Here is a 10,435-nt window from a genome sequence, read left to right on the forward strand (position 1 = left end):
ACGCAAAATATACTACAGGAAGAGATTAAAAAATTGGAATCTAAATTACAAAAAGAGCCCCAGGATGAATCGATTAAAATGGAAATGGGGGATGGGTTGAAGGTTAAATAGCTCAGATAAGTAGAAATAGTTTCATTGTTTATAATATTATGTTTTATTTTGGAGAGAGGAATTGCTCGGGCATTTCTCCTGGACTGCATCCGGAATGAGAATAGGAGGAAGGGGAGAAGCAAGTAGGAAGGTTGAGGAGAAGGAGGAGAGGGGGGAGAGTGAAGAAGAAGAGGGAAAGAGGGAAGTGACAGAAGAGGTTAGAGGGTGGATGCGGTTTGGGGGGAAATGGGTGAGCAATACTGAAAGTTATGTGTATAAATTTATTTTACTTTTTATCTGAAGTATTTTTTTATGATGTAATGTAAAATTGAAAATAAAAATTTTTTACAAAAAAAAACGGAAATGGTTTTAGCTAAACACAAATTAAACGTGATAGATCAAGAGGAAAGAGCAAAAGAATTGAAAATAGCAAAACAAAATTTTTTTGAACACGCAAATAAACCTGGGAGATGGCTCTCTTATAAAGTAAAAAAAGAGAAAGAGAAAAAAATTATTCAGGAACTTCACGACAAAAATGGAGAGTCACAATATAAAATGGATAAAAAGAAAGAAATAATTCAAAACTATTTTGAATCACTATATAAAAAAGAGGAAATAGATGTGGAGAGTATTAAACAATACTTAAAGGTTAATGGTTTACCAGAATTAAAAGGACAGAGAGAAATATTGAATGGGAAAATAACAGCCTTGGAATTAAAAACTGCGGTGCAAAAACAAAAAAATAATAAAACCCCGGGCCAGACGGCCTTCCAGGGGAAGTATATAAGACTTTTTGTGAGGACTTTGAAAAGATATTATTGGAGGTGTATAATGATGTGTTGGAGCAGTGGTTCTCAACCTTCCTAATGCCATGATCCCTTAATACAGTTCGTCATGTTGTGGTGACCCCCAACCCCCATCCAGCTGGCTGGGGGGTATCAAAAACTTGACCAAAAAAAAGAGGAAAAAATGGGCAAGTATAGGTAGTCCTCGACTTACAACAATTTGCTTAGTGACTGTTTGAAGTTACAACAGCACTGAAAAAGCAAATTATAATCATTTTTCACACTTATGATTGTTGCAGCATCCCCAGGGTCATGTGATTTACATTCGGATGCTTGACAACTGATTCATACTTATGATGTTCACAGTGTCCCAGGGTCACGTGATCAATGGCCAGGGGGCGTGGCCAGCTGATCACTCAGGTTGCAGAGTGCCTGTGGGGGGAGAATCTGTGGGTCTCTGGGATGGGACTGGGGTGGGTGCCTGCCTTCCTTCCCTCCCTTTTCTCCCCTTGTCCCTTCCTTCCTTCTTTTCTTCCTTTCCTTCACCTCCCTCTTAGTCTATTCCTCTTTCCCTCCCTCTCCCATTGTCCCTTCCTTCCTTTTTTCCTTCCTTTTCTTCACCTCCTTCTTAGTCTCTTCCACCTTCCCTCCCTTTCCCATTTCCCTTCCTTCTTTCCTTCCTTTCCTTCACCTCCCTTAGTCTCTTCCTCCTTCCCTCCCTCTTTCCCATTGTCCCTTCCTTCCTTCTTTCCTTCCTTTCCTTCACCTCCTTCTTAGTCTCTTCCTCCTTCCCTCCCTCTCTCCCATTTCCCTTCCTTCTTTCCTTCCTTTCCTTCACCTCCCTTAGTCTCTTCCTCTTTCACTCCCTCTCTCCCATTGTCCCTTCCTTCTTTCCTTCTTTTTCTTCACCTCCTTCTTAGTCTCTTCCTCCTTCCCTCCCTCTCTCCCATTTCCCTTCCTTCCTTCTTTCCTTCCTTTCCTTCACCTCCTTCTTAGTCTCTTCCTCCTTCCCCCCTCTCTCCCACTGTCCCCTCCCTCCCTCCCTCCCTCCCTCCCTTCCTTCCTTCCTTCCCTCTTTGTCCCTTCCTTCCTTCCCTCCCTTCCATTGTTCCTTCCTTCCTTCCCTCTCTCATTGTCCCTTTCTTCCCTCCCTCTTCATCCCTTCCTTCCTCCCCTCTTCCGTGCCCAGGAAGGGACAAGGGGAGGGGGACAGGCTGCCAGAGGCAGAGGAGAGCTTCACCCAGCTCACTTGCTCAGCTTCGCCAGAAAACAAGCAAGCAGAAGCCCCAGGATCAACGCCGGGCTACAGCTGATTCGTGCTTCTGCTAAATTAGCAAGCTAGCAAAGCTCGAGCAAGTTTGCTGGGCAGGAGCCAAGGAGAGCTGCTACAGTTGACCTGCTTCTTGGCTGCTTTGCAAAAGCACGGATCAGCTGTAGAGGTTCGCCCCGATCCTGGACAAGAGGGAAGGAAGGAAGGGCAAAAGGGACAAGGGGAAAGAGGAAGGGAAGGAGGGACAAAGAGGGAGGCGAAGGAAGGAAGGAAGGAAGGAAGGAAGGAAGGAAGGAAGGAAGGAAGGAAGGAAGGAGAGATTGAAGGGGAAGGGATGGAGATGGAAGGAAGGAAAGAAGATTGAAGGGGAAAGGAAAGAGATGGAGAAGGAAGGAGATTGAAGGGGGGAGGAGCTGCCAAGGATGCACAAGAAGCTCCGCACAATTGCCTGGGGAGGGGGGAGGCTCTGGCAGAGAGCCTGGTGGAGAGCCAAGCGATGGCACCTCCGGGGCTCAGAAGTTGCGCGGATGATCCGTGCGCCTCGGAGCTGCCACCCGCCCTCTCATACCCGCCAACCTGAGCCTCCCATCTTCCTCTTGCCCTCTCCCAGCCGCCCCCCGGGACCTGCCCGCCCCTCCAACCATCACAGCGGCGGGGTTGCGGGAGCCCCTTTCCATGCTGTGCATGTGAGAGGGGTGTGGCCGGAGCACCAGCTCCCACTCGGAAGGCGCCACTTCTCCCCTCCCGGCCCGGCCGGCTGGCCTCCAACACACATGCGGGCATCACCGCCACCTCACCCTCTTCCCTGCCCCCTGACAGCTTCCGAGGCCCAGAGCCCGGCAAGCCAGAAAGGAGCCGCTCCTGCCCGGCAGCCCCATGGCTGCACCGGGTGCCAGAAGGCCGAGGCGGCTTTCGACGGTGAGGGAGGTGGGCTGGGCGGCACGGGGGAGACTCCCACGCGGTGCGGAGGGCGGCCGGGGGTGGAGCGTGGCCAGGCAACCAGGAGGCATGGAGACCGGCTTGGTGCCACAGCTCAGCTCAGCCGGCAGCGGTTTTCTCGCCCTTCTCCTCTCCTTCCTCCTGCTGCCCCCAAAGCGGCTCAGGCAGGAGCCGGGAGGAAGAGGGGTGCCTGGGGAGAGCAGCCGGGCTGGCGGCTGGCAGGCCTCATGGCACCAGCCCCCACCGCAGCTCCATTGATGGACAGAGGACCAGGCCAGGCAGCGCGGGGGCTGCAGGGATGGCGGCAGCGGTAGCCACTGTTGCATTATCATTGGGGGTCTCTGCCGCCCCCACACTGCCCAGCCTGGTCCTCCGTCCATCAATGGAGCAGCGGTGGGGGCTGGTGCCGTGCGGCCCGCCAGCCCGGCTGCTCCCCCCAGGCATCCCTCTTCCTCCTGGCACCCACCCGAGCTGCCTTGGGGGCAGCAGGAGGAAGAAGGGGAGGAGAAGGGTGAGAAAACCGCTGCCGCCATCCCCGCCACCCGGCCTCGCCCTCCGCCCATCCGATAGAGCCGTGGTGGGGGCTGGTGCCATGCGGCCTGCCAGCCCCTTGTCCAGCCTGGCTGCTTCCCCCCAGGCACCCCTCTTGCCCCAGCGCCCACCCGAGCTGCTTTGGGGGCAGTAGGAGGAAGAAGAAGAGGAGGAAGAGGATGGCAAGGAAGCTCCTACCTTTGCTGCATCTCCTTCTTCCTTCCCGGCAGCCTAGACTCTGGTGCACCTTCCTGGCTAGCTTCCCCAGGTGGCTCCAAGGCCACGAGGCCCTGGCCGCACTTCTCCCAGGGAGTGGGGCACCCGGGCACAGGGCCAATCAGGAGCCCTGCAGGAGGTAAGTCCACCTGAGAGAGAGAGAGAAGGGAAGCGAAAGTGCCTCTCTTTCTCTCTCTCTCTGTGCAAATGGCGGAGCAGTGTCTCGGTTCCTAAGACGATCGGAAATATGTGTTTTCCAATGGTCTTAGGCGACCCCTGTGAAACGGTCATTCGACCCCAAAAGGGGTCGCGACCCACAGGTTGAGAACCGCTGTGTTGGAGAAAGCTAAATTACCAGACTCCTAGATAGAAGCCACCATATCCCTTATCCCAAAAGAAGGCACAGACCCCAAACAGATCAAAAATTATAGGCCAATCTCATTGTTGCTGATTACAAAATTTTTACTACCATAATTGCAGAAAGATTGAAACTAATATTACAGATCAAACTAAACTAATATTACACCCAGATCAAAATGTTTTTTTACCTACAAGACAAATTAGAAATAATACAAGAACAGTGTTAAATGTCTTAGAATATTATGAAACACATCCGGGAAAATAGGTAGCACTATTTTTTTTAGATGCTCAGAAAGCATTTGATAATCTCAGTTGGCAATTTATGTTCCAAAAGATTGAGGACATGAAATTTGGAGAGAAATTCGAGAACACGATAAAGGCAATATACAACACAAAGGGCCAGTGTGATAATCAACGGAGATAATACAAAAAGATTTGAAATAAATAAAGGGGTAAGACAGGGATGCCCAATGTCACCTCTACTTTTTATATTGACTTTAGAAGTACTATTAACTCAAATTAGAGCTAACAAAGAGATATAAGGGGTACAGAAGAGTATAAGATACAGGCATTTGCTGACAATTTGGTCTTTTTTATTGAGGAACCAATAGAGAGAGGAAATATTTTGATGAATGAAATAGAAAAATACAGAATAGTGGCAGGATTAAAAATTAACAGAGAAAAGACCAAAATGTTAGTCAAAAACCTAACCGAAAAATAAAAGGAAATTAGAAGAGAATCTGGAATTGCAAATTGTAAAAAAGATCAAATATTTAGGAATCTGGCTTACTGTAAGGTGTTCCTCAATAAAAGAGGATAACTATAAAAATTGATATTACAAATGAAAAAAGATTTTGAGATCTGGGAGAAATTACAATTATCATTATTAGGTAGGATTATGTTGATTAAAATGAATATATTACCAAGACTATTATACTTATTCCAAACAGTCCCGATAAAATTAGAGAAAATTTTGTTTGAGGAATTGGACAAAATAATAAACAAATTTATTTGGTTGGGCAAAAAAGCACAGATAAACATGAAAATATTACAAGATAGTAGAAGTAGAGGTGGACTTGGGCTCCCAAAATGGGAAATTTGCTATCAAGCAGCTGGACTACTCTGGATCAAGGATTGGATAAACCTATATAATAAAAGGGTGTTAATGATCGAAGGGCATGATTTACAGGCTGGTTGGCATGCCTTTCTATGGGGAAAACATAAGAAAACACACACATATTTTAATCAACATCAGATAAGAGATGCACTGATTCGGACGTGGGAAAAAGTTAAAAAAAGACACTATAGGAAAATCCCAAACTGGATTTCACCGATGGAGGCAATGATCCACCCTAACACTCTGGATAAAAAAAGATGATCAGATACAAAGAACTATTAGATAACCAAAGAAACCTCAAATTAAGATTATTAGAAGAACAAGGAATAACCATACACTGGTGGCCATATTTACAGATCCAATCTAAACATAATAAGGATATGGAAGAGCATGGAATAAGCCAGACCCCACATCAATTGGATAAAATTTTAACAGATAAGGAAGGAAAATTTTTAACAAAAACTTATAAATACTTATTAGAGGTAGATTTAGAGGAAGAAATAGCGAAAGGGCCAATGATAGCGTGGGCATGAAATGTGGGCTGAAATATAAAACTGGAAGAATGGGAAAGCTTATGGAACATAAATTGCAAACTGACACTGTCAACTGCATATAGGGAAAATCAATATAAAATGTTCTATAGATGGCATTTAGCACTGGCGAGATTGGCCAAAATGTATAAAAATATGAATCCGGAATGTTGGAAATGTAAAAATAAGGAAGGAACATTTTATCACATGTGGTGGCTATGCCCTAAAGCAAAGAACTATTGGGAACAGATAAGGAGCTGGATATAGGAGATAACAACGTTCCGTTTGTCCATCTGTCTGAGGGTGATGGCTAGATGTCAATCCCTGAGTGGTCCCTAAGAGGGATAAAAATTCCTTCCAAAATACAAACGTAAATTGCACTCCCCTATCAGAGATGGGGTGCCCCGTGCAATCTGTAAATGTGCTGGATGAAAAGTTTTGCTAAGGCCTTTGCAGTGGGAATCTTTTAGCAAGGGATAAAGTGCACCTGTTTGGAAAACAAGTCCGTGACTGTCCAGATAACAGTATTCCCATTGCTTTCTGACAATTTCACTATAAAATCCATGGCTATTTCCCTCCAGGGGGCTGAGGGACTTGCCACTGGTTGTAATAGCCCTGGCCATTTCCCTTGCAACCGCTTTGCCGATGCACAGGTTGGGCAGCTGGCAACATAACTTTCTATGTACTTTTTTATTGATGGCCACCAAAATTGCCGTTTAATTAAGTGTAAAGTTTTTACAAATCCAAAATGCCCTGCTGATTTTGTGTCATGGCAAAGCTGCATGAAAGTGATTCTTTGGGTTGTTGGTATATATAACTTTTCCCCTACCCAAGGCAACCCGTCTCTCATTGTGCACACATTTTTGTTTTTCTGGAACCATTCATCTGTTTCCAAACTTTTTCTGAATTCAATTCCAGTTTGGCTGTCCAGTTGTGGTTTTAATTTGGCTTGGGTTCTTGTGGTTACTGGTGCTGCCAGTTGTGACTCTGCCATTATTGGTCTAGAGTCTGTGGTTCGTGCGCTGTTATATTGGGGCATGCGAGATAGTGCATCTGCCAGGAAGTTCTTTCTTCCTGGTAAATGTTTGAGCTTAAATTGGAACTGGTGAAAATGCTGGGACCAGCGGGCTTGTTTGGGATTGAGTTTCCTGGACGTTTTCAGGGCTTCTAAATTTTTGTGATCAGTCCACACCTGGAAGGGGATTTTGTTGCCTTCCAGGAACTGTCGCCACGTGAGTAATGCCCAACGTATCCCATAAGCCTCCTTCTCCCATACGGGCCAGCGCTGTTCTGTTTCCGTGAGTTTCTTGGATGTATATGCACAGGGTTGCAATACTCCATCATCATTTTCTTGTAATAGCACAGCCCCCACTGCCACATCACTTGCATCTGCCTGTATTACGAAGGGCTTGTCCATGTCTGGGTGCCTTAGTACTGGTTCGGCAGAAAAAAGTCTCTTTAGTCTCTCAAATGCTGCTTGGCATTCCATTGTCCATGTTAGTGGCTGGCTAGGTTTTACTGAGAATGCTCCCTTCGTTTTTAGTAAGTTAGTGAGGGGCAAGGCTATCTGGGCAAATGAGGGGATGAATTGGCGGTAAAAGTTTGCAAAGCCCAGGAAACTTTGTAGTTGCTTTCTTGTGCGGGGTGGTGCCCAATCTAATACTGCTTTGACCTTCTCTGGGTCCATTTCAATGCCTTGGGGGGATATGCGATAACCTAGGTAGTCTATTCTTTCCTGGTGGAATTCACATTTTGAGAGTTTGGCATATAGGTGGGCGGCTCGCAGCTTCTTTAAAACCGCTCTGACAAGGTTGACATGTTCCTCTTTTGTTTCGGTGAAGATAAGAATGTCGTCCAAGTAAACCAGGACCCCCTTAAACAGGTGCTCCCTTAAAACGTCATTGATTAATTGCATAAAGACTGCAGGGCCCCCTTGTAATCCAAATGGCAAGACTTTTAATTGATAGCACCCCATGGGGCAGTTAAATGCAGTCTTCCATTCCTCCCCTTCCTTAATTCTCACATGATAATAAGCTTCCCTTAGGTCTAGTTTAGAAAAAATTTTTCCCTTTCGATAGGTGTGACAGCATGTCTTTCATGAGGGGTAGAGGGTATAGGTTGCTTTCACTGATTGTATTCAGTGCCCTATAATCCACCCATAAGCGTAAAGAGCCATCCTTCTTCTCTCTAAAAAGGACCGGGGCAGCCACTTTAGGCTTGGCTGGCTCAATGAAACCTCTCTCTAGGTTTTTTTTAATAAATCTTTCCATTTCCTCCTTCTCCTTTGGGCTCATGGAGTATAATCTGGGCTTCGGGAGTTTTGCCCCAGGCTTGAATTCAATGGTACAGTCTGTGGGTCGGTGGGGGGGGGAGCTCATTTGCCCTCTCCTCACTGAAAACTTCAGCAAGGTCTCTATATTCCTCTGGTATTTCTATTAATCTTTTTTCCTCTCCTATGGATGCTTTTTCTATTCTTGATTCTGGTAGCCTCCCTTGGGGTTTTAAGTCCATAGGGTCCCCCTTCAGGAATTTGATTTCTGTCCTCCTCCAATTTACCCAGGGGTTCCATTTTTTCAACCATTCCATCCCTAGAATCATTGGGCATTCCATACCTGGGGTCACCACAAACGTTATGTCCTCTTCATGGTTGCCCAGGGAGAGGTGTATTGGTAGAGTGGCTAGGGTACCTGGCACCCCCCCCCTGCTATGGACCCATCTAACTGGCCAAATGAGATTGGTTGTTCCAGTCTCCTCGATGGGATGCCCAGATTACCCACTAGTGTTGGGCTAATGAGGCAGCAGGTGCAGCCAGAGTCTATTAAGGCTTTCACCTTCACAGCTTCAGGCATGGGGGGGGATTAATATAGTCACTGTCTTGAGGATGGGTGTGATGTGTCCACTTACCAGGGGTTCGCCCTCTGAGCTGTCATCTGAGGCATCCACCGGCCCTGTGGTGTAGGCTGGAGTTCTTTCCCCTTGGTGAGCAGAAGTGGGGGGTTTTGCAATTTCCATCATTCTCATGGCCGTTTCTTTTGGCTTAGCTGAAGACTTTCCGGATTTGTTGATTGGGGATCTGTCTGGGTTGGGCTGGGGGGCCTTTGAGCGGCATTCTACAGCTCAATGCCCTTCTCTTCCGCACTTGAAACACCCCATTTGCTTCTTGGCTGTAGCCGATGATTTCACCGGTTTGTGTGTAGCTCAGGCGGGGGGCGGCTCCATTGTTTTCCTCGGTGGTGTCTCTTCAATATGTCGATCTCTGCTTCCTCTGCCAAGATGTACCATTCCTCAAGTTGGTGTGGGTCCCCTCGGGGCAGGCAAGCGTCATATAGATCATAATTTAGTCTGTCTTTGAAATGGCTAAGGAGGATGTCTTCTGGCCAATTCAGTTTGCTGGCAATGGCCCGGAATTCTTGTGTATATTCAGCCACCGGGCGTTTGCCTTGCCTCATCGTTTTTATCCTTTCACGGGCTTTGCGATCAGCCAGGGGGTCTTCAAATCGTCTTCTCAAAGAGGACATGAAACGGTTGAAGTTACTGGGGCATTGGAGTCATGCAAGTTCACCACCCAATCTGCAGCCGGTCCATCCAGGGCAGATTGCACGATCCGGATGCGGGCTTTGTTGCTGGGAATGTCCTGCCCGTATTCCTCCATGTAGCTGAGGACTTGGGTTAGGAAAAACCCCAAGCGTGTTGGCTCCCCTTTGAATTTCACTTCCAACGGTAGACATCTTGGAATGGATCGGTACCTCCGTTGTTGGTGGTAGTGTCTTCCATCCAGATTGCCATCTGTGGTCCAGTAGGGGGTGGGGACTACTGGATCAGTAGATGTCCCCGGGGTTGCAGGTTCCACGTCCCCCTCAGTGTCTTTCCCTTTGCGGCTCCAGGAGCTGGGGCGGCCATAGGGCTCAGGATTCTCCTCCCTTAGGGAGCTGAGAGTTCTCTTCATCAGGTCAATAGCTTTCTCTAGGATCCAGTCTGAGTACGGTGCCCAGCTTTCTCCCTCTTCACTTGCGTGCAGGGATTTCTCCATCTCCTGCTTCCATTCTGGTTGCTTGGTCCCCCGTCTCAGGGTCACCTTTCTTGATTCCTTTCCCCACTCACTTTTCTTTCCAACGCCCATTGACCAGCGAGGCTTGTGGTCCCGTGTCTCCACCACTTCTTCTCCTGAGGAATCTGACCTCTCGGATCCCAACATCTGACAAGGTTCCAATTTGGTCAGCGGCTCTCTTTCCAGGGAGTTTCCCCCCTCTCTTGCTCCATTGTCTGACATGGTAATTTTTTTGCAAAATCCCCCGGCAAGGGTCTCCCTTCCAGGTGGATTAATTTTGCAAGTCCTGTCTAATGTAAGGACCACCCCACTTTGCATCTTAAGAAGACAGAACTCTTGGAATAATTCTTCCAACAGGAATCCTTTATTAAGAAGAAGTGGTTGCAGGCGTGCTAGACAGGACTTGGGGTCCAAGTTCTCCAATTCAAGGTTTTAAGGGTTTCCCCAGTAGCCCCACCCAATCAACCCCCTCTTTCAGCGACAGTCTCAGGCATTACACTTCCACCCCCCTTTTCATTATTGCCTGGCTGGATGGAGACTTCAAAGAAA

Source organism: Crotalus tigris, unplaced genomic scaffold (genome assembly GCF_016545835.1).
Source record: "Crotalus tigris isolate CLP2741 ecotype Arizona unplaced genomic scaffold, ASM1654583v1 scf7180000024366.1712601, whole genome shotgun sequence".
Lineage (NCBI taxonomy): Eukaryota > Metazoa > Chordata > Lepidosauria > Squamata > Viperidae > Crotalus > Crotalus tigris.